General features: G+C 43.4%; 1 long non-coding RNA gene across 2 annotated transcripts; it reads right to left on the reverse strand.

Annotated features, from left to right (window-relative positions):
- Nucleotides 1-7,984: 7,984 nt before the first annotated feature.
- LOC100522281 (uncharacterized) lies at nt 7,985-25,990 on the reverse strand. Of its 2 annotated transcripts, XR_002338497.2 has the most exons (7): nt 25,938-25,990; nt 24,976-25,120; nt 15,702-15,879; nt 14,585-14,655; nt 13,305-13,329; nt 11,129-11,200; nt 7,985-10,275 (listed from the first exon to the last, which is right to left on the reverse strand). It is a non-coding gene; the product is annotated as an uncharacterized LOC100522281 (long non-coding RNA). The 2 variants fall into 2 exon arrangements; XR_307448.4 differs by lacking the exon at nt 24,976-25,120.
- Between the last annotated feature and the right edge of the window lie 139 nt (nt 25,991-26,129).

Genomic DNA, 26,129 nt, shown 5'->3' on the forward strand with positions numbered 1-26,129 from the left:
GTCACAAAGGGAACTCCTGGATTTCCTTTTTATGTGGCTGATTAATATTCCATTGCAAATATATCTCTATCTCTAGAGATAGATCACAGTTTTTATCCATTCATCTGTTGATGGATACGTACTTGTTTCCTTGTCTTGCTTTGCCTTTTTTTTTTTTTTTTTTTTTTTTTTTTAAGGACTGCACTGGCAGGTTATGGAATTTCCCGGGCTAGGGGTTGAATTAGAGCTGAAGCTGTCAGCCTACACCACAGCCACAGCAACCTGGGGTCTAAGCCAGGTCTGTGACCTACACTGCAGCTCATGGCAACACCATATCCTTAACCCACTGAGTGAGGCCAGGGATTAAATCTCCATCCTCATGGACCTACACCACAGCTCACAGCAATGCCAGATCATTAACCCACTGAGCAAGGCCAGGGATCAACCCACATACTCATGGATACTAGTCAGGTTCATTACTGCTGTGCCACCACGGGAATTCCACCACTCAGAGATTTTTTTAAAAAGATATGATATTTTGAATTTCCTGTCATGGCTCAGTGGTAATGAACCCAACTAGTATTCACGATGACTCGGGTTTGATCCCTGGCCTCACTCAGTGGGTTCAGGTTCCAGTGTTACCACGAGCTGTGGTGTATAGGTCACAGATGTGGCTCAGGTCTGGTGACACTGTAACTGTGGCGTAGGCTGGCAGCTACAGCTTCAATCTGACCCCTGGTCTGAGAACTTTCATATGCCAAGATGTGGCCCTAAAAAGACAAAAACAAAAACAAAAACAAAAAAAGATACGGTATTCGAGGCATGCCTAGATCTGTGTATTCAATAGGGTAGTCACTGGTGACAATTAAACACTCAAGACACCGGTAGTGACGTAAAGAAAATGATAATATTTTGGATAAGCTGAGTTTAATGCATATTTTGTTGGAGTCATTTTAAATAAGTTTATAAGAAACTTTATGAAGTTTATAGTTGTAAACAATGCAACTTACAAGGGCTTATTCTCCAAAATATACAAACAATTCATATAACTGAACAGCAAAAAAACAAATAACCCAGTTGAAAAATGGGCAGAAAAAGATAAAGAAGGACACTACTTAATGATTAAGGGATCCATCCAAGGAGAGGTTGTTACTATCGTCAACATATATGCCCCAAATATAGGAGCACCCAGATACATACATCAAATATTAACATACATAAAGGGAGATATTGATGAGAATACAATCATAGTAGGAGACCTTAATACCCCCCTCACATCAATGGACAGATCCTCTAGACAGAAAACCAATAAAGCAACAGAGATCCTAAAGGAAACAAGAGAAAAGTTAGACTTAATTGATATCTTCAGGACACTACATCCAAAAAAATCAGAATACACATTCTTCTCAAATGGTCATGGAACATTCTCAAGAATCGACCACATATTGGGACACAAAGCTAACCTCAATAAATTTAGGAGCACAGAAATTATCTCAAGTATCTTCTCTGACCACAATGCCATGAAATTAGAAATCAACCATGGGAAAAGGAAAGAGAAAAAACCTACTACATGGAGACTAAACAACATGCTACTAAAAAACCAATGGGTCAATGAGGAAATCAAGAAGGAAATTAAAAACTACCTTGAAACAAATGATAATGAAGACACAACCTCTCAAAATCTATGCGATGCTGCGAAAGCAGTGCTCAGAGGGAAATTTATAGCAATACAGGCCTTTCTCAAAAAAGAAGAAAGATCCCAAATTGACAACTTAACCCTCCACCTAAATGAATTAGAAAAAGAAGAACAAAAAAGTCCTAAAGCCAGCAGAAGGAAGGAAATTATAAAGATCAAAGAAGAAATCAATAAAATAGGGACTCAAAAAACAATAGAGAAAATTAATGAAACCAAGAGCTGGTTCTTTGAAAAGGTAAACAAAATTGACAAACCCCTGGCCAGACTCACTAAAAAGAGGAGAGAAAGAACCCAAATAACCAAAATTATAAATGAAAAAGGAGAAATCACAACGGATACAGCAGAAATACAAAAAACCATAAGAGAATACTATGAACAACTATACGGCAACAAGTTTGACAATCTGGAAGAAATGGACAATTTTCTAGAATCTTACAGCCTGCCAAAACTGAATCAAGAAGAAACAGACCAACTGAACAGACCCATCACTAGAAATGAAATTGAAGAGGTCATAAAATCACTCCCTACAAATAAAAGTCCAGGACCAGTTGGCTTCACAGGTGAATTTTATCAAACATATAAAGAGGAATTGGTGCCCATCCTCCTTAAACTCTTTCAAAAGATTGAAGAAGAAGGAATACTCCCAAAGACATTCTATGATGCCACCATCACCCTCATTCCAAAGCCAGACAGAGATACCACCAAAAAAGAAAACTATCAGCCAATATCATTGATGAATATAGATGCAAAAATTCTCAACAAAATCTTAGCCAACCGAATCCAACAACATACCAAAAAAATTATACACCATGACCAGGTTGGGTTCATCCCAGGTTCACAAGGATGGTTCAACATACGCAAATCAATCAGCATCATACACCACATTAACAAAAAAAAAGTCAAAAATCGTATGATCATCTCAATAGACGCAGAAAAAGCATTTGACAAAGTCCAACATCCATTCATGATCAAGACCCTCGCCAAAGTGGGTATAGAGGGAACATTCCTGAATATAATCAAAGCCATTTATGAGAAACCCACAGCAAATATAATACTCAATGGGGAAAAACTGAAAGCCTTCTCACTCAAATCTGGAACAAGACAGGGATGCCCACTCTCACCACTGCTCTTCAACATAGTTTTGGAAGTCCTAGCCACAGCAATTAGACAAACAAAAGAAATAAAAGGCATCCATATAGGAAGAGAAGAGATAAAACTGTCACTGTATGCAGATGACATGATACTATGCATAGAAAACCCTAAGGACTCAACCCCAAAACTACTTGAACTGATTAATAAATTCAGCAAAGTAGCAGGATATAAGATTAACATTCAGAAGTCAGTTGCATTTCTGTATACCAGCAATGAAATATTAGAAAAGGAATACAAAAATACGATACCTTTTAAAATTGCACCTCACAAAATCAAATACCTCGGAATACACCTGACCAAGGAGGTAAAGGACCTATATGCTGAGAACTATAAAACTTTAATCAAAGAAATCAAAGAAGATGTAAAGAAATGGAAAGATATTCCATGTTCCTGGATTGGGAAAATCAATATTGTAAAAATGGCCATACTATCCAAAGCAATCTACAGATTCAATGCAATCCCTATCAAATGACCCATGACATTTTTCACAGAACTAGAACAAACAATCCAAACATTTATATGGAACAACAAAAGACCCAGAATTGCCAAAGCAATCCTGAGAAACAAAAACCAAGCAGGAGGCATAACTCTCCCAGACTTCAAGAAATACTACAAAGCCATCAAAACAGTGTGGTACTGGTATCAAAACAGACAGACAAACCAATGGAAAAGAATAGAGAATCCGGAAATAAACCCTGACACCTATGGTCAATTAATCTTTGACAAGGGAGGCAAGAACATCAAATGGGAAAAAGAAAGTCTATTCAGCAAGCATTGCTGGGAAACCTGGACAGCTGCATGCAAAGCAATGAAACTAGAACACACCCTCACACCATGCACAAAAATAAACTCCAAATGGCTGAAAGACTTAAATATACGACAGGACACCATCAAACTCCTAGAAGAAAACATAGGCAAAACACTCTCTGACATCAACATCATGAATATTTTCTCAGGTCAGTCTCCCAAAGCAATAGAAATCAGAGCAAAAATAAACCCATGGGACCTCATCAAACTGAAAAGCTTTTGCACAGCAAAGGAAACCCAAAAGAAAACAAAAAGACAACTTACAGAATGGGAGAAAATAGTTTCAAATGATGCAACTGACAAGGGCTTCATCTCTAGAATATATAAACAACTTATACAACCCAACAGCAAAAAAGCCAATCAATCAATGGAAAAATGGGCAAAAGACCTGAATAGACATTTCTCCAAAGAAGATATACAGATGGCCAACAAACACATGAAAAAATGCTCAACATCGCCGATTATAAGAGAAATGCAAATCCAAACTACCATGAGATACCACCTCACACCAGTCAGAATGGCCATCATTAATAAATCCACAAATAACAAGTGCTGGAGGGGCTGTGGAGAAAAAGGAACCCTCCTGCACTGCTGGTGGGAATGTAAACTGGTACCAGCCACTATGGAGAACAGTTTGGAGATACCTTAGAAATCTATACATAGACCTTCCATATAACCCCGCAATCCCACTCTTGGGCATCTATCCGGACAAAACTCTACTTAAAAGAGACACGTGCACCCGCATGTTCATTGCAGCACTATTCACAATAGCTAGGACATGGAAACAACCCAAATGTCCATCGATAGATGATTGGATTCGGAAGATGTGGTATACATACACAATGGAATACTACTCAGCCATAACAAAGAATGACATAATGCCATTTGCAGCAACATGGATGGAACTAGAGAATCTCATCCTGAGTGAAATGAGCCAGAAAGACAAAGACAAATACCATATGATATCACTTATAACTGGAATCTAATATCCAGCACAAATGAACTTCTCCTCAGAAAAGAAAATCATGGACGTGGAGAAGAGACTTGTGGCTGCCTGATGGGAGGGGGAGGGAGTGGGAGGGATCGGGAGCTTGGGCTTATCAGACACAACTTAGAATAGATTTACAAGGAGATCCTGCTGAATAGCATTGAGAACTTTGTCTAGATACTCATGTTGCAACAGAACAAAGGGTGGGGGAAAAACGTAATGGTAATGTATACATGTAAGGATAACCTGACCCCCTTGCTGTACAGTGGGAAAATAAAAAAATTAAAAAAAAAAAGAAAGAAAAATGGGCAGAAGACCTAAACAGACATTCCTCCAAGAAGACATAGGGGTGGCCAACAGGCACAGGAAAAAATGTTCAACATCACTCATTATTAGAGAAATGCAAATCAAAACTACAATGAGGTACCACCTCATACCAGTCAGAATGGCTATCATTAATAAATATACAAATAACAAGTGCTGGTGAGGGTGTGGAGAAAGGAGAACCCTCCTGCACTGTTAGTGGGAATGAAAATTGGCACAACCATTATGGGAAACAGTATGGAGATTCCTCGGAAAACTAAATATAGAACTACCATATAAACCAGCAATTCCACTCCTGGGTATATATCTAGAGAAAACTTTCATTCAAAAAGATGCATGCACTGTATGTTCATAGCAGCACTATTCACAACAGCCAAGACATGGAAACAACCTAAATGTCCATCAGCAAATGAATAGCTTAAGAAGACGTGGTACATACATACAATAGAATACTACTCAGCCATAAAAAAGAACAAAATAATGCCATTTGCAGCAACACAGATGCAACTAGAGATTCTCATACTAGGTGAAGAGAGTCAGGAATAGAAAGACAAATATCATATGATAGCCACTTATATGTGTAATCTAAAAACATGGCACAGAAAAACCTATCTATCAAATAGACTGTTTCCAAGTGGGAGAGGGAGGAGGAGGGAGTGGGATGAACTGGGAGTTTGGGGTTAGTAGATATAAACTATTACATTTAGAATGGATAAGCAATGAAATCCTGCTGTACAGCACAGGTAACTCTATCCAATCACTTGTGATAGAGCATGATAGAAGATAATATGAGCAAAGAATGTATGCGTATATATATATGATTGGGTCACTTTGCTGTGCAACAGAAATTGCCAGAACATTGTAAATCAATTATAATAAAAAAAATTTAGGAGTTCTCATTGTGGCTCAGCAGGTTAAGAATCCAAATAGTATCCATGAATATGCAGGCTCCATCCCTTGCCTCGCTCAGTGGGTTAAAGGATACAGCCATGAGCTGCGATGCAGGTCACAGATGTGAATTGGATCTTATGTGGCTGCGGCATAGGCTGGCAGTTGCAGCTCCGTTTCAGCCCCTAGCCTGGGAATTTCCATATGCTGCAGGTGTGGCCCTAAAAAAAAAAAAAGACAAAAAAAAGTTTTAAAAAAGAAACTTTAGGAGTTCCCATCATGGCGCAGGGGAAACGAATCCGAATAGGAACCATGAGGTTGAGGGTTCGATCCCTGGCCTTGCCCAGTGGGTTAAGGATCCAGCGTTGCCATGAGCTGTGGTGTAGGTCGTAGACACGGCTTGGATCTGGCATTGCTGTGGCTCTGGCGTAGGCCAGCAGCTGCAGCTCCAATTCGACCCCTAGCCTGGGAATCTCCATATGCCTCGGTGCGGTCTAAAAAGACATAAGATAAATAAATAAATAAATAAATAAATATATAAATAAATAAAAAAGAAACTTTACACATGACTCACAGGTGTTCAGAAGCACTGTCTCAACGATGGTTTCTCAAACTTGAATGTATACTGCATTACCTGGAGTCTTCCTAAAATGCAGATTCCAATTCTGTAGGATTGAGCTAGCCTAAGAATCTGTATTTCTGACAGGAGCCCAGGAGGTATTGACACCTCTGGTCCCTGGCCACACATGGAGAGTAACAAAGCCAGCACCATCTGAGTCTGAAAATGTTTCTGAGCCCCCAGGTGATTCTAACCCACAGTGGGTGCGGGCAGCCACTGTGATGAATGCATGGATGGATGTTTGCTAAGTGTCCACAATGTCGTTTTTGAGAAAAATGAATTATTTGATTCTCTAAGTGAGTTTACTTTTTGCTTCACGCAAACCTGTATTGGGGATGGTGAAACAGGTCCCAGACATTTTGTCCTTGACCACCCCAGTCTAACTATCAGACATATCCCAGCATTTTCCACTGAGCCAATCACCAGAGAGGCTAACACAGTGATTGGTCACTGTTCCAGACATCAGGATCACTTCTTTGTTTTGTTTTTGTCTTTTTAGGGCTGCACCTGTGGCATATGGAAGATCTTTATGCCAAAGAGCAAGGCCAGGATTGAACCTGCAACCTCATGGTTCCCAGTCGGATTCATTTCTGCTGCACCACAATGGGGACTCCCAGGGTCACTTCTGAAGCTGCCTGTGGCTCCATCCAAACAGATGTATTAGAACAAGCAGTCCTTCCACGAGACTGATAATCAGGGCTTGTTAGAGATGTTGGGAGTCCAGAAAGCCATTCCTCTCCAGTTTCCCTGCTCTTCTTCTTCTTTTTTTTTTTTTTTTTTTTTTGTCTTTTGTCTTTTGTCTTTTTTGCTGTTGTTGTTGTTGCTATTTCTTGGGCCGCTCCCGCGGCATATGGAGGTTCCCAGGCTAGGGGTTGAATCGGAGCTGTAGCCACCAGCCTACGCCAGAGCCACAGCAACGCGGGATCCGAGCCGAATCTGCAACCTACACCACAGGTCACGGCAACGCCAGATCATTAACCCACTGAGCAAGGGCAGGGACCGAACCCGCAACCTCATGGTTCCTAGTCGGATTCGTTAACCACTGCGCCACGACGGGAACTCCTTCCTGCTCTTCTTGAGCAAGTTCTAGTTCTGAGTTGCTGTCATAGTCCAATGGCATCCCTACTCATGCTCAAAGAAATCTCTGACTGGCTGGGGAAGATGCCTCTTCATCTATCTTGACATTGGCAGATATAACCTGCTGTCTCAGGATTCCTAACATTATGCATTCATTTGCTATAACAGGAGAAAAACTAAAATCTGGAATCTAGTCAGCAAGGTGAAGTGAGGAAGGGAATCATAAAGAAAAAAAAAGTTTGTTATTTCAATATTATTCTGCAATAAATAACTATTGTTTTTCCTTGATTCAAAATAGATGTCTATCTTTTTCCCCCCAATAATCATTTTCCTTTTTAACACTGCAGCCAAACTTTGCCTATGGCTCTCAATTAAGAGAAAATTATTATGCTGTAATAATAAAATCAAAAAGTTATGGTATATTCCAGTAAGAAAAGTTCACAGAAGATCCTGGTTTTGAAAATGTAACACAAATTATGTTTTATTTATTTACAAAATTGGAAAATAAAAGAAATGTAAGTAACTTAGAATCCTAACTCTTTAACACACCCCAAAGTAGCATGCCAGTGAATTTCTTCTGAGTGTTTGTGTTTTGCTTGATTTTTTTTTTTTTTTTTTTTTTTTTTTGGTCTTTTGTCTTTTCAGGCCACACCCACGGCATATGGAGGTTCCCAGGCTAGGAGTCAAATCGGAGCTACAGTGGCCGGCCTACACCACAGCCACAGCAATGCCAGATCCGAGCCGCATCTTCGACCTAAACAACAGCTGATGGCAACGCCAGATCCTTAACCCACTGACCCACTAAGCAAGGCCTGGGATCGGACCCACAACCTCATGGTTCCTAGTTGGATTCTGCGCCTTGATGGGAACTCCATGTTTTGCTTGATTTTTATTTGCATATGAAAGATCTACAGAATCTCAGCCTGAGAAACGGTGCCATGAGGTGACCCAGGCTGAGGGGCCTCCAGGGGAGGGGCAACTCCTAGCTGGACTTGGATCCTACAGTGTCCCCCCGTTGAGGCTAGGGCTGCTGTGTGTCCACAGGGATGGATCAGCACTGACCCAGGTGAGCTGTCCTGCTCGCATGAGAAGGAGCCCTGGTGCCTCTGTCCTCCTCACCCCTTTCTCAGGAGGCCTAAAATGGGGGCGGGGAGGGGGGTCAAGGGCAACCTACACAGTCTCAGCACACTGATCGTCTGAGGTGCTTCCTATTCACCTTGAGAGGGTTGGGAGGACAGGACTGGGTCCTGCAGGAGTAGGATGTTGAACCCCTCCAGGGACACTTTGCACAGAACACAATGTGATCTGCACCTGCCAGAGTCACACATATGGCGGCCCTACAACCACTCCCCCCCTTTTTTTTTGCCATTTCTAGGGCCACTCCTGTGGCACATGGAGGTTCCCAGGCTAGGGGTCTAATCAGAGCTATAGTCGCCAGCCTACGCCAGAGCCACACCCATGCAGGATCAGAGCCATATCCGTAAACTTCACCTCAGCTCACGGCAATGCTGGATCCTTAACCCACTGAACAAGGCCAGGGATTGAACCCGCAACCTCATGGTTCTTAGTCGGATTCGTTAACCACTGAGCCACGATGGGAACTTCATCTACAGCCCTTTCTTTAGGGCCTTGTAAGGAAGGACTGGGTGTCCATCCTTGGCCATAGGTTGTCAGTTCATTCTGTACTCACTGGCATTGATGGTAACTATCATTTATCTCCCCTGCCTGGTCACATGCAGTAGTGGCCTCCCCAGGGAACTCTTTGGGTTTTCGGTTTTGGGTTTGATTTTCCCGAAGTGCACTTATCTGCCTTCTACTCTTCCTCATCCTCTCTCTACACTCACATTTCCTCTTGTTCCTTTTCATCTCCTTTTACTTTTCTTGATTCATTCTCTTGAATCCAGGTCAAGAGGATTTCTGGAATCAGATTCCTAGTGGAATAATCTTTTTTTTTTTAATTGTGTAATCTTGATAATAGCTGAAAGGCAGAAAACAATTGTGCATGTCCAGAGCCATCCAGTGCAGGAGAAACCCAGGTGAGAGGCACCCAGCTCTTCTGACTCCCAGGCTCCCTCTCTGCCCAGGCCACCCAGGGTGGCTCAACACAGCTCAGTGGTGCAGACAGGGTATCAGGAGCCGGGATGATGCTTCGAAAGTTGTGGGATAAAGAAAGATTTTATAGGCATTGAACAGAGTTCCTGTCGTGGCTCAGTGGTTAACGAATCTGACTAGGGACAATGAGGCTGCGGGTTTGATCCCTGGCCTTGTTCAGTGGGTTAAGGATCCGGCGTTGCCGAGAGCTGTGGTGTTGGCTGCAGACATGGCTCAGATCCCACGTTGCTGTGGCTGTGGTGTAGGTCGCAGACCTGGCTCGGATCCCATGTTGCTGTAGCTCTGGTGTAGGCTGGCGGCTACAGCTCCGATTAGACCCTAGCCTGAGAATCTCCATATGCCGCAAGAGCAGCTCTAAAAAAAGCAAAAAGACAAGAAAAAAAATTTATAGACATTGAAGATCCCAGAATTTCAAGTGCCTGGATGAGATCAGGTCCTTCAGGCTGAGCATCATAAAAAAGAATGGGAGAGAGCTACAAAGAAGAGTCCATAGGTAGCAAATAAACAGATTTTTAAAAAGACACATAAGTTGGAAATCAATTACATGCAGGTTGCTGGTCTCTGGATCCTAATCCTCAGAATCTGTCAAATAGGCTTCTGCATGCATGAGGGCAGAGATGGTGACGGAGTGGCCTTGGGAAAAGAGAGCACAGAGTTAGGGTAGAGGTGAGAATTCAGGCCCCAGCTGCCCCCAACCCCCAATTTTCCCACCCCTGGGAGCACCCTTCAACCCTGAGGAAATATGAGAATAGGACATGAAGGTGCTGCCACAAGATCCGAAAGCCCTGAGGGAGAGTGTCTGTTTCTCCCCCAGCACCTAGCTCACACATGCAGAACTCTGTCTCCAGGTTCAAGTGTTCCTGAGGTTCAGCCATCCTGCATTGTAAGTGAACACCAAACCCAACCCCTAACTCTAAGGCTCAATTCCCAAGAGATGCCAACCAAACATGACCAAAGATTTGGTGTTTGGCAGAAGCAGAAAAGAGCAGGTCTCGGGGGTGTTGGTAGAGATAAACGTTAGATACCAAGGCAAGAAAAGATCACTACAAGCAGTACCCCCAAAAGATCACTACAAGCAGTACCCCCAAAGGCTCCAAAGCAAGAGCCATGATAGCTCCTTCTCCCCCCCACCCCCCTACGGCCACACCAGCAGATATGGAAGTTCCCAGGCTAGGGGTCGAATCAGAGCTACAGCTGCCAGCAACAGCCACAGCCACAGCCACACCAGATCTGAGCCACATCTGCAACTTGCGGCAACAGCAGATCCTTAACCTACTGAGTGAGGCCAGGGATGGAACCCACATCCTCACAGACACTATGTCTGGTTCTTAATCAGCTGAGCCACAACAGGAACTCCAGTTAGCTCTTATTCTTATTTTATGCAAACAGGAAAAGAACACACATTTCCTTTTCCTCTCTGTTTTCACACCCTCCCTCCTCAGTCTCCAAAGTGGCGGGTATAACCCAACGGCTCCCAGGATCCTACCTGCGTGTGGTTCCCTACATGGAGAGTCTTCATCTTTGCTGCTGGAATCATATCTTTGGTCAACGATCCAATCTGTAGAGACACAAACATAAGCAATCAAGTTATTACAGAGTGTGGCTCACTCTTTCCTCCTCCTGCAGCTGGGCCCCCGCTGGCTCACGCAGCACCACCTGGCTCTTCCCTCTGGATTCTCAGACCTTCCCTGGGCTCCTGGAGCCAGAGCCCTTCACTAAGTCATTGATCACAGCAGCAAGCCTGAAAGTGAGAGAGGGGATCCCCCTTCAACTTCTTGCTCCCCTGCTGCAGAGCCCTTCTAGCTCTAGCCTCCACTCTTATTAGCTTGCAAGTCCAACTGTGAAGCACATGCTTTGGGTTAAATGACTTTAGTGAACAGACCGTGAGCCAGGCTCAGAGCTGCCCAAGAGAATGTTCTATGAGGATGGGAATATTCTCTCTGTGCTGGAAACACAGGGCTAGTGGGCATTTGCAGTGTGGACAGTGGGATGAAGGAACAAATGCTTTTTTTATTTTATTGTCTTATTTTATTTTTCTTTTTATGGCTGCACCTGCAGCATATAGAAGTTCCCAGATTAGGGGTTGAATCTGAGCTGCAAGTGCTGGCCTACGCCACAGCCACATCTATGCCAGATCTGAGCTGTGTCTGCAAACTACGCCTCCCCTGGTGGCAACACTGGTGAGCAACGCCTCACTTCTTACCCACTGAGCAAGGCCAGGGATCAAACTTGTATCCTCATGGACACTATGCTGAGTTCTTAACCCACTGAGCCACAACAGGAACTCCAGGAGTGAGGGTTATAGTCATAATTGATGCCAAACTCATAGAAGTCCCAAGTCTCTCCCAGGTAGTAGAGGCGTGGGAGAAAGTACATAGGCTCTGGATCGAAGGGTCTAGACTGCCTCACCCAGTTCCCCACTCCTGGGCTCTGTGACCCCCATAATTTAGCACCTGCTCCAGCCTCTCTTTTCTTCTATGTGAAATAAGGGCAGTGTGGCTGCTTTTCATTCAACACCAACAATCAAACTGCTTGAAGGGAACTCCAAGGGCTGAGAATTATTCATAGAAGTTGTTATTGACCCAGTAATCATTATTGTGCAACACCCTTTTGTCCACTGGAACCCTGTGAACATTTTCCTAGTTGGCGATGGGATTTTCCCCAAGTTTATTAAGACAAAGGTTCCTTACAATGAACTGCACACATTCATAAATTATACTGTTCCTTACATTTTATTTTATTATTATTATTTTGTCTTTTTGTCTTTTTAGGGCTGCACTCACAGCATATGGAGGTTCCCAGCCTAGGGGTCTAATCAGAACTACAGCTGCTGACCTATGCCACAGCCACAGCAATGCTAGATCCGAACGGTGTTTGTGACCTACACCACAGCTCAGAGCAATGCCAGATCCTTAACCCACTGACTGAGGCCAGGGACTGAACTCGCAACATCATGTTTCCTAGTCAGATACATTTCCCCTGCGCTATGACGGGAACTCCAGTTTCTTACATTTTAACTGCATGTGATTGCATGAAACAGTAGTGATGGGATTTTTCCTTTAGAATTTGACCCTGGCCGTTGTGTTGTTGGTGGGGATGTCAATCTAGGGAAACACACACACATGGACAGGCATACAGGCATTTAGAATCACACCACACAGATCACACTGACAATGGCCCACTGCTATGCACACAAACTGTCACCACTTAAAGGCAATGAAACTATTTGTTGAAAAATGGCCACAGGAGTTACTGCTATGGCTCAGCAGGTTCAGAACCAGATTAGTATCCATGAAGATGCAGGTTCGATCCCTGGCCTTGCTCAGTGGGTTTAGGATCTGGCGTTGCCATGAGCTGTGGTGTAGGTCACAGACAAGGCATAGATTCAGTGTGGCTGTGGCTGTGGTGTAGCTGGCAGCTGCAGGTCCAATCTGACCCCTAGTCTGGGAACTTCAATATGCCACAGCTGTAGCCTGAAAAAAGAAAGAAAAATGGCCATAGTTCTTTGCCTGGGAAATCAGCTTCTTTTACCACATTCTCAGCCCTTGCTCCTGGCAGGAATTCAGATTCAGGGTGGCCCTTCAGACGAAAGCCAGACAACAAGGTTTACCTTTCTTTCTGCATTTTCTCCCAAGCCAAGTGAGTGATTCCAGAATACATACCATTTTCACTTACTCTTGAGGCCACCTGCAATTACAGAAAAGAAAACACTGAGTATCAGATCACACTGTATGTTTCTGAAATGGGTCTTTTGTCCCATTGGACACTTTAAGAAACATATGGGAAACCATCTAGTCAAAAGTCCCAAAAGACAGTATAGAAGACACTGGCGAAAAAGGCACAAGCTTCTCTCACACCATGACTCTTTCAAGACCGAATCAGTTGCCCATTGCAAAATTTCTTGCTTTCTTGGCCGTGCCCAGGACATGTGGAAGTTCCCAGGCCTGGGATTGAACTCAGTGACAACACAAAATCTTTGACTGCTAGGCCACCAGGGAACTCCATTGCAAAATTCTTAATCCAGTGAAGAAACTTTTCTGCTGAGGAAAGGCTCCAGCATGATCTATAAGCTGATGCTGCACTTGTGAAAGGACTCTAGAATTGGGGCTCATTGGTGAGAGACTCAGTGCTCCCCAAGCAGGAAATTGTAAATCTCACCTTTAATACACATGCTTAGGTTTTTTTTTTCCTTTTATGGCTGCACTTGTGGCACATGGAAGTTCCTAGACTAGAGGTCAAATCAGAGGTGCAGCTGCTGGCCTATGCCACAGCCATAGCAATGCCAGATCCAAGATGCCTCTGTGACCTGCACCTCAGCTTGTGGCAACACTGGATCCTTAACCCACTGAGCAAGGCCAGGGAATCACACCTGAGCCCTCATGGACAGTAGTTGGGTTCATTATCACTGAGCCACAATGGGAACTCCTATATCGGGTTCTTAACCTGCTGAGCCACAACGGGAACTCTTTTTCATTCTTTCTTTCTTTCTTTTTTTTTTTTCTTTTTTGGCCACCCCTTGGCATATGGAGTTCCCAGGCTGGGGATCAGATCCAAGCTGCAGTTGTCCCTGTTGCGGCAGTGCTGGATCCTTAACCCACTGTGCTGGGGCCAGAATTGAAGCTATATCCCAGTGCTCCAGTGATGCTGCCAATCCCATTGCACCACAGTGGGAACTCACAGATTTTCTTTCCTTCTTTTATTTATTTATTTATTTATTTATTGACTGTGCCCATGGCATGTGGAAATTCCTGGGCCAGGGTTCAAACATGAGTCAGAGCAGCAACCTGAGCCTCTGCAATGACAATGCAAGATCCGTAGCCCACTATGCCATAAGGAAGCTCCCATGCTCAGATATTGATATGTGAATTCAGTTGAATTTAAAAAGAAAGAAAGAAACAAAGAAAGCAGCACCTCTATATCTGAAAAAGACAGGTGAGCTTACCTCGGCGTTAGGTGGAAACTCTTCCTCTGCCCCATTCCTGGGAAGCTCCTCCAGCAGGCTCCCAGGGGGAGCTGGAAGGACACAGGGTGACCATCAGGCATTGGTAATGCTGCTCAGGAATTACTTAGAGAGCTTTGCTTGATATAGACCCGGGGTGAGAATCTATGACAGAAACTGGTTAACAAGCAAGGCCTGAGCTATCAGGGGCTACCCTCTTTGGTGGAGGAAGGAAGGCAAAGGAGAGGGGTGGGAAAGAAATGAGGAACAGGCTGCAGCTGATAACAAACCCATATACTGAGTCCTTATCTATCACTGTTCTGGAGTATGAAGTGCATACAATTTGACACTTGCAGGGCTTGTGGTGATAATGTTATTGAACATGCTAAAATATTTCCCTGATTCTTAGCTGCTCTGGACCAGAGGGAGGAGTGGCCCTGGCACTGACATCTGTCAACCTGCATTGTGGATACAAAGCCTCACACTTCTCAGAATCTGTGGGCTGACCCGGGGCACGTGGCTTCCTAGGGGCCTTCACGCTCACGACTGTGCCCAAGTTGGCTGTTAAATGCCCTGGGTTCTGTGACCACTGAGGCCACCTCCTAATAATGGGCAGTCTTGGACCTCAGTAGACGCTAGTACTTCAGGCAAGTACATGGATGCTGGGATGCTTTTGCCCTGAGATGAGAATGATCCTGTGGCTGAGTGATATTGAGTGATCAGGTCAGTGATCTAGAGCACCAGCCACATGCCTGGGTTCACACATTGGCTCTTCCACATAGGAGCTCAGCATGTGACAATTTTCTCTGAGCCTCAGTTTCTCTCTGAGAAGTGGGAATAGTGAATCAAAGCTCAGCACAGCTGTGGGGAGGGTTGAATGAGATAATACACAGAAAGTGTGCAGTGCTGGTGGGACTTTGAGAAAGATGATGCTGGCAATTATGATGCATGAGTGGGACTTATCTACTGAGGAGACATGTATTTTTAACCCTACTCATTGCCTACATATTCACAATCACATCACACAGACACACCTTAAGCCCCATGCACACAGATCCATACCACCTAAAGGGAACACAGCTGCTCCCAGGGGTGGCGGATGATGGCCATAGTTCTTTACCTGGAAAATCAGTCATTGCCTCATGCCTCCAATCCTCATCCCCAGCAGGAAACTGGAAGTAGAGTGACTTTCAAGACTAAAACAGCAGGAAAACTCCACCTCCTTTTTCTTCAAGACTTTTCCTCAGCCAGTGAGTGATTCTTAAACATATACCCTTTTCACTGGTTCTTGAAGCCACCTGCAAATACAGAAGACACCACGAGAGTCCAATCATTCTGTATACTGCTTGCCCAGGTCTTTTGTTCTCTTGGTGAGTCTAGAAAACCAAACAGCAGTTGACTTAAGGGAACCCAAAAGCAAAATAGACCAAATCTACTCATGCCAAAAGGCACTGGCTTTTCCCAGAGAATGAGTCACTAAAGAGCATTTTGATTAACAATTACAGTTCTCATTCAAGGAGGAGAAATTTCTGCTGGAGGAAATGCTTGAGACCCTAGTTTGTAATTGATGCTGCCATTATTTTTCTTTTTAGGTCCAAATCTACAGCATATGGAAATTCATAGGCTAGGGGTTGAAACAGAGCTGCAGCTGCCAGCTCACGCCACAGCCACAGCAATGCCAGATCTAAGCCACATCTGCGACCTATGCCACTGCTTGCAGCAACGCTGGATCCTTAACCAACTGAGCAATGGGCAATAAGAACCTTACATTCTAAATACTGGGTTTCTAGGGAGTTCCCATCATGGCTCAGCAGGAACCGAATCTGACTAGTAACCATGAGGACTCAGGTTCGATCCCTGGCCAAGCTCAGTGGGTTAAGGACCCAGAGAGGTGTGGTGTCGGTTGCAGACAGAGCTCGGATCTGGCGTTGCTGTGGCTGTGGCATAGGCTGGTGGCTACAGCTCCGATTCAACTTCTAACCTGGGAACTTTCATGTGCCACAGGTGCAGTCCTAAAAAAAATAAAAATAATTTAAATTTTTTTTTAAGAAATTGGGTTTCTATGTTCTGATTGTGGATTACTGCTTTCAGTAATGGAGATGTAGGCATAAAGGCAGGTTGTCATTGTTTCAAACCCCACAAGCTGAGTGGCTTCCCAGGTATTTAAAGGGAAAGCATCTTTTTCTCTTTCATTTTTCCTCCCCCCTTTTTTTGTTTAAAGATTAGCATAACCAAAAGTAATCACATGTATGTGGGAATTTAGAAAGTGACTATACATGCCCTGAGAAAGACACAGCCTCAGAAAAGACCTGAGAAAACCTTAAGCTTTTACCACAGGGTGATCTCAGCACAGACACACTCTATAGCAATCTAAAACACAAAACCCAGCAAATTCAGAGTTCCCATCGTGGCGCAGTGGTTAACGAATCCGACTAGAAACCATGAGGTTGCGGGAGACACGTGCACCCGCATGTTCATTGCAGCACTATTCACAATAGCCAGGACATGGAAACAACCCAAATGTCCATCGATAGATGATTGGATTCGGAAGATGTGGTATACATACACAATGGAATACTACTCAGCCATAACAAAGAATGACATAATGCCATTTGCAGCAACATGGATGGAACTAGAGAATCTCATCCTGAGTGAAATGAGCCAGAAAGACAAAGACAAATACCATATGATATCACTTATAACTGGAATCTAATATCCAGCACAAATGAACTTCTCCTCAGAAAAGAAAATCATGGACGTGGAGAAGAGACTTGTGGCTGCCTGATGGGAGGGGGAGGGAGTGGGAGGGATCGGGAGCTTGGGCTTATCAGACACAATTTAGAATAGATTTACAAGGAGATCCTGCTGAATAGCATTGAGAACTTTGTCTAGATACTCATGTTGCAACAGAACAAAGGGTGGGGGAAAAAATGTAATTGTAATGTATACATGTAAGGATAACCTGACCCCCTTGCTGTACAGTGGGAAAATAAAAAAAATATATATAAAAAAAATAGTTTGGGTATGGTCCCTCTAAATCTCTGAAAGTGTGTTCTGGAAGTACTTTCAAGATGGCATTGTTTCTATCTTAACTATTTGGAAGAATTCAGAGAAAGACATCAAGGCCAGAGGTTTGCTTTGTGAAAACAATATTCTTATATTCTTTTTTTTTTTCTTTTTTGGCCGCCGTGCAGCATATGGAGTTCCCAGGTCAGGGATCAGATCTGAGCCACAGTTGCGACCTAATTCAGCAATGCCAGATTCTTTTTTTTTTTTTTTTTGTCTTTTGTCGTTTGTTGTTTGTTGTTGTTGTTGTTGTTGTTGCTATTTCTTGGGCCGCTCCCGCGGCATATGGAGGTTCCCAGGCTAGGGGTTGAATCGGAGCTGTAGCCACCGGCCTACGCCAGAGCCACAGCAACGCAGGATCCGAGCCGCGTCTGCAACCTACACCACAGCTCACGGCAACGCCGGATCGTTAACCCACTGAGCAAGGGCAGGGACCGAACCCGCAACCTCATGGTTCCTAGTCGGATTCGTTAACCACTGCGCCACGACGGGAACTCCAGCAATGCCAGATTCTTAACCCACTGTGCCAGGCCGGGATCGAACCTGAGTCCCAGAACTCCCAAGATGCTGCCGATCCCGTGGTGCTACAGCGGGAACTCCAAGAAAAATATTCTTGGTATTTGTTTTTTATTTGATGGCTGCTTTACATGGTATATGGTACACTGATATTAAGTGTACAGCTTGATGACCTCTTATAAAACATGTGTACTGACATTCTTCAAATTAATATATAGAATTTCTCAAAGATCCTAGACAGCATTGTTTTTGCTATTTCCCAGACAGAAACCCCCAAAAGAAACCCCCCATTCTGACTATGATCATGATATTTTAGATTTCTCTGCTTTCAACATCAAATAAATGGAAACACAGGTCTGAACTTCTTTGTGTCCAGCTGAATATATTTCTTAAGAGTATTTAAATTCACCTATGTTGTTATGAGAAGTAAAAATTCATTCTGAACTGCTGTCTCAGTATGTCACACTGTATTGTAAACACAGTAAGTTTACCTCCTTTCTGTGTTGCATACCCTGTGTCGTTTCCCATGGTGGTGACTCAAAATGATGCTACAATGAATGATTCTGTACAGGCCTCCAAGTGGACATAAGCATATCTCCTCAGGTGTCTGAGAGGAGACAGTAAAAAAAGATAGCAGAGCATATGATTCCGTTTCTATGAAATATCCAGATTAGGCAAATCCTTAGACACAGAACATAGATTAGTGCTTTCCTGGAGCTAGGGGGAGAGAATGGAGAGAGACTAAGAGGTGTGTGGTTGAGGGGGGTGGTGATGAAAATGCTCTAAAATTGGGAGTTCCCATTGTGGCACAGTGGAAACGAATCCGACTAGGAACCATGAGGTTGCGGGTTCGATCCCTGGCCTTGCTCAGCAGGTTAAGGATCCAGCGTTACTGTGAGCTGTGGTGTAGCTCACAGACATGGCTCAGATCTGGCGTTGCTGTGGCTGTGATGTAAGCCGGCAGCTGTAGCTCCAATTAGACCCCTAGCCTAGGAACCTCCATATGCCGTGGGTGCAGCACTAAAAAGAAAAAAAACAGAAAAGAAAAGAAGATGTTCTAAAATTGATGGTTGCACCTATCTGTGAATAAACTAAAAAGCACAGATACCATAAACAAGCACTGTATTTATTTATTTATTTGTCTTTTCAGGGCCAAACCTGCAGCATATGGAGGTTCTCAGGCTAGGAGTCTAATGGGAGCTGCAGCCACCAGCCTACGCCAGAGCCACAGCAATGCCAGATCCAACCTACACCACAGCTCACAGCAACACTGGATCCTTAACCCACTGAGCAAGGCCATGGATTGAACCCGCAACCTCAAGGTTCCTAGTCAGATTTGTTAACCACTGAGCCACGATGGGAACTCCAAACATGCACTTTAAATAGGTGGATTTATGATATGTGAATTACATCACAAGAAAAGAAAAAGACATTTTTTCTTATGTAGAAACAGAGCAGAATTTTTAACATATAATATTTATTTTTGAGATTATAAAAATATAAAGTTAGTTTATTATAGAAAAGAAAAAAAAAAGAAAAGCATGCAAAAGCAAATAAAAACTACCCCTAACCCCAACACTTGGGGGAACAATTAAAATTGTGCCATAAGAAAATAGGGTAACATGTTAGCAGAATGGGGAACTACTTTAATAATTTTCAAAAATTTCCTGAAGTTGGAATACTTATTTTAGAAAATGTGATTCCTGGGAAAGACAAGACATCACTCCTTAGCAGCTTCTTTCTCTAAAATAATGGACAGTTACTTTTTTAAAGTGAAGATAGTTGATTTACAATATTGTGTTAATTTCAGGAGTTCCCGTTGTGGCTCAGTGGTTAATGAATCTGACTAGGAACCATGAGGTTGTGGGTTCCATCCCTGGCCTCGCTCAGTGGGTTAAGGATCCGGCGTTGCTGTGAGCTGTGGTGTAGGTTGCAGACACAGCTCAGATCCTATGTTGCTGTGGTTCTGGCGTTGGCCAGCATCTACGGCTCCAATTAGACCCATAGGCTGGGAACCTCCACATGCTGTGGGAGCGGCCCTAGAAAAGGCAAAAAGACCCCCCCCCCAAAAAAAAACCCCACCACAATATTGTGTTAATTTCAGGTGAACAACAAACAAGAAGAAACCAACCCTTGAGGAGCTATGAAATGATTTGGGCAAACTGTTGAAAATGAATGGGGAAAGTAAGAGGGGCAGAGGCAGTGGTGACATGATGGTGGCAAGAATACACCTCAGACTAGGAGAGGGGAGCCTTGATGCATCAATTCCTGCACCCCACAGATTATCTACTGGGTGTCTATTATAAGATCACTTTGGTGGCGGATGAACATGAGGCCTTCTATTTGGAAGAATCAGATCATAAAGCGAACAAACAAGACAATTTATAATGGTGGCAAATGCTAGGAAGAAAACAAACAGCTTTTCTGGATTGGAGAGATCTATAATTAGGGTCAGACCCTAAGGACTCTAGTCTCCAATCTCATCTCCTTCTATCAAATGACTCTGTGGAGATATATCAGTTTTACCAATGGCCATCTGTTCATTCATCTGGGATGAGTCACCATTTATATTGCACCTTTATAGGAAATTATACTGCAAAGTGGTAATTTCAATTCCTTATATTATTTACTCACTTTTTATGTATTTATGTATTTATTTTTGTCTTTTTGCTATTTCTTGGGCCGCTCCTGTGGCATATGGAAGTCCCCAGGCTAGGGGTCGAATTGGAGCTACAGCTGCCGGCCTACACCAGAGCCACAGCAACTTGGGATCCAAGCCTCGTCTTCGACCTACACCACAGCTCATGGCAATGCTGGATTCTCAACCCACTGAGCGAGGCCAGAGACCTAACCCACAACCTCATGGTTCCTAGTCGGATTCGTTAACCACTGCGCCACAACAGGAACTCCTTACTCACTTTTTTATGATTTTTATTTTTTCCATTATAGTTGATTTACAGTGTTCTGTCAATTTCTACTGTACAGCAAGACTAAGCCCATTCTAAAAGAAATACTGAAAGGGCATCTCGAAATAAAAAAGTAAGAAGAAATAGGATGGAAGAAGTCACAAATGGAAAGCAATCATTTAAATTTAAATAAGCCAGTACACAGATCTAAAAGGAAAAAAAAAAAAAACCTATCTAGTCACTTTTTAAACAAGGAGTGAATATTCAAGTTTGAAAAATATAAGATCATGAATTATAGGAAACCTAGTTTCTGATTTATACTAGTGCTTAAACTTTTTTTTGGCCGTGCCCATGACATGCAGGAGTTCCCAGACCAGGGATCAAATCCGAGCTACAGGAGTAACCAGAGCCACAGTGGTGATAACACTGGATCTTTAACCCACTGAGCTACCAGGGAACTCCTAAAAATGTTGCTAAAACAAAGATTTTGAATGAATCATTGGTATTATACTGGGGTGGAGAAAGAATAAAAAATAAAAAAGAGGTAAACTGGGAGTCTGTTGCACAAGTAAATTCCAACAGACAGCTACTTATCTAGTTTGACACTTTTTTATATCCTTAACCCCTTGAATCAGGATGTATAATCTGAGGTCAGAGAAGCCAAACCAGGGCTCAAAGCCTGAGTCAGTGGAGAAAGATACACCCAGCATCTGAACTAAAGGACTTAGTGAGGGCGGGAACCTAGGAGACTCTAATCACATAGACCTCTAATCCTGACCTTCTTGCTAGATGTCTAGACCATTCAAACAGGCAGCACCTCTTTGTCTTTGGACTGTTTCTACCAAATTGCTAGACTCCTAGGAGTGTTGCTTCAGACTTTGTGTTGTAGACACGAGACAAATGGCACCTTCAGTCTTTTGTCATCATATACAAACTAATAGATGACACCCTTACTACAGACATCACACTCTTGGATGGAGGATATGCCTACAGCTAACCCAGGAGTGAGGTTCAGGTCTGGGAAACACTTGACATGCAAGAGCATTATCTCATTTAATCCTAGAAGGTATCTTCCCAGGCAGAATCTGTTATCATATCCGCTTTTATAGAAAATGGATAGAAATTAAGTCACAGAGAAGCAAAGTGAGAACTTGACCCCAAGCGTTTGGTTCTAGCTTGCACGCTTGTAACCACCTCACTTTACTTTCACTTGGGAGCAGCTCAGGATAGAGTGGCAAATAAACAGACTTTCCTTTTGGAAAGTTAGAAGCATGCGGTAAGGAAAATGATGGGGTTGTGGCGGTTTTCCAGAATGTGCACAGAAAAACTGTGGCTTTTGTCACATAATCTCAGGGTGAGGCAACTGCTTGTCAAATCTGTTGTGTCGCAAATGTCTCATTTAACTCTTTCAAATCTGAAATTGGTCGTGTCCTAATTCCAAAAGTTCAGAGAAAGACTCAATGTCTCAGGGTCTTGAGGCAAAGAAAATACCTGCCACAGCCCCTAAAGAAACACTGTACACCCAAAAGTTCCCGTCATGGCTCAGTGATTAAGGAACCCAACTAGAATCCATGAGGACTTGGGTTTGATCCCTGGCCTCGCTCAGTGGGTTAAGGATCTGGTATTGGTGTGAGCTGTGGTATAGGTTGCAGACACGGCTTGGATCCCAAGTGGCTGTGACTGTGGCATAGGCCGGTGGCTACAGCTCCAATTGGACCCCTAGCCTGGGAACCTCCATATGCCACGATTTTGGCACCCCCCAAAAAAGTACACCCCCAAAAATGCAAATACCAAGTCAGCTTCTTCAAATAATCTTTCCTTCCACCCTGCCCTCTTCACAGGCAAGAGTTTCCACACAAATTGCAAAACACAGAGGATGGGATAAATCAAATCATGTTTGTTTCCTGTTGATTGAAAGTAAGTATTTAGTGACAGCTTCCAAATGGTTTACTAGTTTCTGAGCCTTAACACAAACTTTGAAAGGTCATTAATGAATAAGAGAAAGTTCCTTTAAACAGAAAAACTCCTGACCAGGGACTCAGTTCTCTGGAACAGAATTGTGACTTGCTGTCATCAAACAAACAAAAAAAAAAAGATGCAACTTTGAAAGTGCCCAAAGTAGTGCCATGATGGGAACTCCTGATGGTTTTTTTTGTTTTGTTTTGTTTTTTTGTTTTTTTGCTATTTCGTGGGCCGCTCCCGTGGCATATGGAGGTTCCCAGGCTAGAGGTCGAATCAGAGCTGTAGCCACCGGCCTACGCCAGAGCCACAGCAACGTGGGATCCGAGCCGCGTCTGCAACCTACACCACAGCTCATGGCAACGCCGGATCGTTAACCCACTGAGCAAGGGCAGGGACCGAACCCGCAACCTCATGGTTCCTAGTCAGATTCGTTAACCACTGCGCCACGACGGGAACTCCCCTGATGGTTTTAAAATTAGGATGTTGATGAAACTAAATTTCACCGTCTCAGGACACAAGAGCATGAACATGATTGTTTGAGGAAAATGAAAAAGGCAACCCTCATTGGCAACAAAAAGGCCAAATGGTATAGAAGAGGACAGCTGCTTTCCTACTCTAAAGGTAGGAGAAAACGTACATTTTGCAGCTGTATTTTAAATACATTACATTGTATGTATGTAACACTGGAAACCAATCTCTTGTTATTTTTTGACATTCCACTTCTGCTGTGGTTTTAACACTTTGAAAATGTCATTTCAGGGGCCCAAGTAAGAAAAATGGTCTAGAGAGTTCCTGTATGGCTCAGCAGAAACAAATCTGACTAGCATCCATGAGGACGCAGGTTTGATCCCTGGCCTCACCCAGTGGGTTAAGGATCCAGCATTGCTGTGAGCTATGGTGTAGGTCACAGATGCGGCTTGGATCTGGAGTTACTGTGGCTGTGATGTAGGCCAGCTGCTACGGCTCCAATTAGACCCCTAGCCTGGGAATCTCCATATGCCACAGGTGCATCCCTAAAAAGACAAAAAAAAAAAAAAAAGAAGAAAGGAAAGAAAGAAAGGAAGGAAGGAAGGAAGGAAGGAAGGAAGGAAGGAAAGAAAGAAAGAAAGAAAGAAAGAAAGAAAGAAAGAAAGAAAGAAAGAAAGAAAGAAAGAAAGAAAGAAAGAAAAAGAAAAATGGCCTAAAAGGACACAAGTGAAGATGACTGTGTCCTGCTTCAGTGGAATGGACTGGTCAACAACTGAAACATTCACTCTTTTTGCTAAAATAGTTGGGCCACTTCTTGGTCTACCATGTTAGGATCCTTTTGGGTGAAAAATCGCAGCTAGCTGACTCAATAAATGATTGGAAGGAAGGGAGGAAGGTAAGAGGGAGAAAGGGAGGGAGGGGGAAAGAAAGGAAGAAAGAAGGAAAGAAAGAACGAACAGAAGGAGGGAGGAAGGAAGGAAAGTGAGAGATAAAGGGGGAGAGAAAGAAAGAAAGAAAAGAAAGAAATAGGGAGAGAAAGAAAGAAAAAGAAATTTATTAGCTTAAGTGACTATAAAGTCTAGCCCAATGTCTGGGGCTAGATGCCCCATGTGATCAGTCTTCATTTCCACCTCTGTGATCATCTCAGACCTCCTTTCTTCTGTGTTGGTTTCATCACCACACCAAATAGTAAAAGATTCAGAATTATACCTGAATCAAGGTCTACCTCTGCCACTCACTCTGTATAGCAATGGGCCAAACATTTAACTAAGCTGTTTCCTCATTTATTCAACCAACATTCATGGAGTATAATATACTACTCTTCCAGATTTCGGAACAACAGTGAGCAAGAAAAAAATCTCTGCCCCTGCGAACCTTAAATTCTAGGATGACAGCAGGTACTAGGTGCCAACTAAAAACTGTCACTCTTCATCTGCCTCTATGAGGATTAAGTCACTAGCCATTGCAGTCACTCACCTTCAACACACCCTGAAAGGAGTTCAAGGCAGAGATCAGGGATGAGGAACTCTGTGCTCTGGGGAAAATTAGCAGAACAGGCCTTCAGGTAGTTAGGTACTTTTCAGGGGATGGAATGAGCCCAATTTCTTGCATCTTCTCCAATCTAGAAAAGCACTAAAATTTAATAGAGACATCTACTCCTCGTGACTAGCAGCAACCTTCTCCCAAAAATGTGTGGTTGATTGTACATATCCCCCTTTATTAAAATCACATGTATGCTGACCTCCCCATCCCCACCACCACACACTTCTTCAGAGCAGTTCCTCAGAGCTGAGAGGCTGTTTCCCGGGCTCTGGTCCTCATTTTGCCCCAAATAAAACTTAACCCACAACTCTAACGTGGTGGTGGCTTTGTTTTTTTGGGTTTTTTTTTTTTTGTCAACATCAGAAAATAACAAAATGTACGTTAAATGTTTATGGTAAATGGCTATGAGTTAAGAGGGATGGGAAATGAAAGCGGCAACAAGAGGAGTTCCTCTTGGGGCTCAGCGGGTTAAGAACCCAACTAGTATCCATGAGGATGCAGTTGGATCCCTAGCCTCGCTCAGTGGGTTAAAGACCCAGTGTTGCTGCAAGCTGTGGCAGAGGTCGCAAATGTGGCTCGGATTCAGTTGCTGTGACTGTGGTGTAGGAGGGCAGCTGCAGGTCTGACTCAATCCCTAGCCTGGGAACTTCCATATACCGCAGCTTTGGCCGTAAACAAACAAAAAACAACATGAGAGTGTATATATTGAGAGGCTGCTATTTTAGAAAAGGATGTTCAGGTAAAGGTTCCCTGAAAAGCTGGCATTTGTAAAATGGGAATAGATTGTCTATTTCTCAGGCCTGTGGTGAAGATTTAATAAGAAAATGCACAGACTCGTAAAAAAATCTTCAATAGATACAAGATGAACCAAGAAACCCCTACGGAAATAGGCCCACCTGGAACTCAACGTAAGGAGAAACGTTAGTCATGGCGGAACTGATATCCAGATGGACTTTGCCGCGGCCGGAAGTGTGATCCCCCTGAAAATTGGCCCGGGGGGGAAACGTTAGTCCTGGCAAATGTGGATCCCAGAGGAACCTTGACGATAGCCAAACTCTGGTCGGGGAGTATCGTTACCCTGGCAACGA

Source organism: Sus scrofa, chromosome 14, assembly GCF_054392235.1.
Source record: "Sus scrofa isolate SSC_HxYL_T2T_F1_AM1 chromosome 14, Sscrofa_HxYL_maternal_Yorkshire_Landrace_v2.0, whole genome shotgun sequence".
NCBI lineage: Eukaryota > Metazoa > Chordata > Mammalia > Artiodactyla > Suidae > Sus > Sus scrofa.